This window comes from Galleria mellonella, unplaced genomic scaffold, assembly GCF_026898425.1.
Source record: "Galleria mellonella isolate WM207_F2 unplaced genomic scaffold, CSIRO_AGI_GalMel_v1 utg64, whole genome shotgun sequence".
In the NCBI taxonomy this organism is placed as follows: Eukaryota; Metazoa; Arthropoda; class Insecta; order Lepidoptera; family Pyralidae; genus Galleria; species Galleria mellonella.
Window position 1 is genome coordinate 9,600,268 of NW_026442133.1, and position 5,102 is coordinate 9,605,369.

At 33.2% G+C, this 5,102-nt stretch overlaps 1 long non-coding RNA gene across 1 annotated transcript; it reads right to left on the reverse strand.

The window, feature by feature from the left end:
- Positions 1-1,172: 1,172 nt before the first annotated feature.
- On the reverse strand, positions 1,173-3,666 carry LOC128201888 (uncharacterized). Its single transcript, XR_008253496.1, has 2 exons — positions 1,893-3,666; positions 1,173-1,630 (listed from the first exon to the last, which is right to left on the reverse strand). It is a non-coding gene; the product is annotated as an uncharacterized LOC128201888 (long non-coding RNA).
- Positions 3,667-5,102: the final 1,436 nt, after the last annotated feature.

Consider the following 5,102-nt stretch of genomic DNA (forward strand, 5'->3'; position numbering starts at 1 on the left):
AATAAGCGACATAGCATGAGTGGCATACAATTGCTAGTAGCAAATGATATTTGAAATATTACATATAAAGAATTTCAAGCGCAGAACATTCAAACTTTGGAATGTCGAAATTTTCCTAGAGACTATAATTTTCCGAGAGTTTTAGTTTGCAATCTCCTTGCAGGTACAAACTATACTTATTCTATGGATTTTCATTAAAACATTGCACTGTCAAATATGCCGAACTGCCACTATCAAAGTCGAAAAAAAGCGCGGGAAACGTTTAAAAAAGCGGGAGTGTTTTTTGATCTTCTTTAAATTAATTTTATTTTTAATTATATAAGGATTAGTTTTATTTATATATTGTGTATTAGATTGTATATATAATTGTATATTTTGTAGTAATAGTGTTTGTTGCTGTAAATATTGGTAAGTAAATTACCTATATTAATTAGACATTATGGATCCACCTATAGACCCTGGGGGGACAACCCCCCAGGTGTCTGCAAATATAACTATCCCATTTAATAATAGTTTTGATATATTGGGTGAATCTAGTATGGACACAGATGGTTCTAGCGTTGCAAGTTCTAAACGTAAGCGAGTACGTGGCGAACGTCGCATTTGCAAACATTGCAATAAAAAACGAAGGAGGCACACCAAAGGTCTCGAATCTAAAATTAAAGATAGTGATTGTCAATGTATTGAGGATGAGAATCAAACTCTAGTATCAATACCAGTTGTAAATAATACCGAGTCTGTTAAACCTGCTTCTCCACCCAGTACTTTAAGCAGAACTTTGTACAATGCCGAGGATGTAGCTCCTTATGTCGTTCATGTACAAAAAAATGAAACACATCCTAATGATAACACTACATTACATCCTATTGCATTTGGTCGCTTTTTACACACTAATAAGATAAATAATATAGTGAATGGTAGCCTCAAAAGAATAGGAAGAAACCGTTTATCGCTTTCTTTCTCAAATTTTGAAAATGCAAATGCATTTTTAAATAATAGTCACTTAGAAACACATAATTTTAAGGCATTTATACCTTCTTTCCATGTAACCCGTATGGGAATTGTGAGGGGTATTCCTAAAGATTGGACAGAAGAGGAAGTAATCCAAAATATATCAGTACCTATAGGTTGTGGGAGAATTCTAAAAACCAGAAGAATTAAGAAAAAGACCATTAATGAAGGACAACCAAGTTTTATTAATACTGAAACCATTGTTATTACTTTTGATGGACAAATATTACCAAAAAGAGTATTTATGTTTTACACATCATTAACTGTAGATTTGTACATTTACCCCACTATCCAATGCTATAACTGCTGTAGGTTCGGACATGTCAAGATGCAGTGTCGTTCAAATCCTCGGTGTTATAAATGCAGGCAAAATCATACAGGTGATAAATGTGAAGTAGATGAGGAAAATGTTTCTTGTATCTTGTGTAATAGTTCTCATTCAGCAATTAGTAAGAAATGTCCTGAATATGCACGTCAGAAAGCCATTAAAGAAACAATGGCCCACAGTTGTGTTTCTTATGCTGAAGCATCAAAATTTCATCCTCCCACTTCTAAACTATATTCAGATGTATTAACATCATCATCTCCGTCCAATAAATCTCATTTTCAATCTTCTTTCCTCAAAGAGAAATCATCATTACCACATATTCAATCATCACATAAAAAAACAGTTACACTTAAACCACGCTCTCCTCAAAAAGCACAACAAGGATATGATCGTTCTGCCCATGAAGCCATAGTTAAGGAATATAATATTCCTGCTCCCTCTAATGGTTGTGCATTATCATCAAATAATATTGACAATAATCAATCCATCTTTGATATTATTCTCATGCTTATTAAAGTGTTATCGCAATCGAAGATGATACAAACAACTTTACCACCGTCCAACGATGCCATTTACAATGTATTTTCTCAATTATTAACTTCTCACAATGGATTACAAAGTCCTAATAATTCAGTGGAACTGTCGTAGCATAACAAACAAGAAATCAGACTTATTTTATTTGATTAATAAATATAATCCTTTTATAATAGCTCTCCAAGAGACTTGGTTAAAGCCAGGATATCCTTTTAGGATTTCAGGCTTTACAAGTCTCCGAGATGATAGAGCTGACGGATATGGCGGTGTTGCCATATTGGTCAAAAACTCCCTTCCTTTTTCTTCTTTTTCGCTTCCTGTATATAGCGGCATTAATGCAGCTGCTATAATTATAAATGGTATCTGTTTTGTTACTTTATATATTCCTGATCCTACATGCCAAATATATTCACAACTAGAACAATTATTTTCAATTTTACCTAAACCTTTTCTCGTAATGGGCGATTTTAATGCTCAACACCAATCGTGGGGCAGTTCTACTTCTAATTTTTATGGTGGAAAACTCCTGACGATAATTGACACTTACAACTTATGTATTATTAACTCAGATGTACCAACACGTAGAACTGCACCGAATGAAGGGTTTAGTGCTCCTGACATTTCAATATGTTCTTCTGATTTAGCTTCTTCACTGTCGTGGTATCCTCATTCCTCTACTTTCGGAAGCGATCACTTTCCCCTCATTCTTTCTTTTCCAATTTCCATTCCCTCAAGTCGAAAGAGTGGTCCTCGGCTTAAATATAATTTATCAAATGTAGACTGGAATATTTACAAACAATATTTAGATAATAAAATATCGGAGTTACCTATTGTTTACCATGGAAATGAACATCAATGTTGTAATGACTTGATGATAAATATGAAGGAGGTTGCTGATTTATTATTTCCTGTTAAAAATAGTGCTTCAGGGAAAATTCCCTCGCCACCTTGGTGGGACAAAGATTGTACGGAAGCAATTAAAAATCGTAAAGAGGCTGAAAAAAATTATAATAATTACATGACACCAGAAAATTTTGAAATTTACACCGCAGTTTCACGTTCTACTCGAAAACTACTGAAAAAAAAGAAATTAGAAGGCTGGAGAAGATTTTGTTCTTCTATCTGTCCAGAAGTTAATTCATCAGTCGTTTGGAATAATATTAAAAGATTCAGATCTGCCTTTAGTGATCATACATCACGTTCTGCACTCGATTTAACTTTAGCGAATAAATTTTTAGATCGTCTTGCTCCTAGTTATGTGCCGGAATGCCTTTACAATATTTCTCTATCCGTCTCTGACGAATTATTCGAACTTGACTCTCCTTTTACTCTAGTAGAACTTAAAGGTGTTCTAGCTTCTATTAAAGACTCTGCACCGGGAGAAGACGGTATACCGTATTCCTTTTTTAAAAATGCTAGCGATGCGACATTAATTTACTTTTTAAATATAATTAATTCCATAATTATTTCGGGAAATATACCTACTTCATGGAAGTCTCAGATTATTATACCATTTCTAAAGCCTCATAAACCACCTTCTGAACCATCTTCATACCGTCCTGTTGCACTTTCCTCTGTCTTACTAAAGCTAGCTGAACATTTAGTGAAAAACCGTCTAGAATGGTTTTTAGAAAGTAATAACTTACTATCCCCGAACCAGTTTGGTTTTAGGAAAGGTAAGAGCACCTTAGATAATGTGAGCATTCTTATTTCAGATATTCATATAGCTTTCTCACAAAATTTGTCAATCCTCTCAGCCTTTTTAGATATAAATTCTGCCTATGATAATGTAATAATTTCTATTTTAAAAACTAAATTACAAGCTCTAAATGTACCGGTAATGCTTTCTAATTTCATTATTAATATTTTATCAGAAAGAACAATATATATGAATTTAGATGAAGATACCAAATTATCTAGAACAGTATGGAAAGGCCTTCCACAAGGATCTGTTCTCAGTCCAATCTTATTTAACATATACACATACGATCTAGAATTATTCCTTGATAAATCCGTCAAAATTTTACAATATGCTGATGATCTTTTATTATATTTTATTGCGAAGTCCATAGAATCTGCTTCTGCCAAATTATCTGATTCATTAGATTTGTTAAAAACGTGGTTAGATGCAAATGGTCTTAATCTTTCTGTAACCAAGAGTAGTGTAGTTTTGTTTTCAAGAATGAGATCACCGCAACAAATTAAGGTGCTTTATGATAACTCATACATTCCTATAAAGACTGAAATTAAATTTTTAGGTATCGTGCTAGATAATAAATTAACAGGTCTGTCCCACTGTAATTATATTTCTACGAAATGTGAGCGTAACCTCAACATTCTTAGGTGCCTTGCTGGAGTTTGGTGGGGAGCACATCCCGTTTCACTAAAACTTGCTTATAATGGTCTTATAAGGAGTGTCATTGATTATGGAACTTTTTTGTTAGCTCCAGGAAGTTCATTTGCTTTTAAGAAATTGGATTTAATTCAATCAAAGGCCTTGAGGATTATCTCTGGAGCAATGAAATCAAGTCCAATCAATGCTTTACAGCTCGAAGTCGGTGATCCACCTTTGGTTTTAAGAAGACAATATCTATCTGATCGCTTCTTTTTTCGTTGTTTACAATTATCTGATCATCCGCTTATTCAAAAGTTATCTCAACTACATATCTTTATTTCGTCTTCATCTTATTGGAAACATAAAAAACCTCCATGTTTAATACAAAGTTATGAAAAATATAAATCCATAGAATCTCCCACTTTTACATCGTCCTGTTTTCCCATTTATAAATGCTCATATCAATCTTTAGTTTTATCTCCTAATATTAAATATGATTTTGGGTTATTAAAAAATGATTCAGAATTGAATGCCAAATTTATGTTTATAACTGACATTGAATGGAATGAATGGCACTACATCTTTACTGATGCATCAAAACCAGACAATAGCGGTTGTGTAGGTGTGGGTGTGTTTCATTCACAATTTAATATCGTTCAAAAAATTAAACTTCCACCGGAGTCTTCAGTTTTTACCGGGGAATGTTATGGTATTTTAAAAGCTGTAGAATATATACTTTTAATGAAATTACATAAGGCAATAGTTTTCACTGACTCTATGAGCTCTTTGCAAGCTCTAGCCAAATATCCGTTTAAATCAAAACCAGTTTATCCCATTATTTGTGACATAAGACAAAGTCTTTATCTTTGCATGTTGAGAGGTTATTCCGTTTCT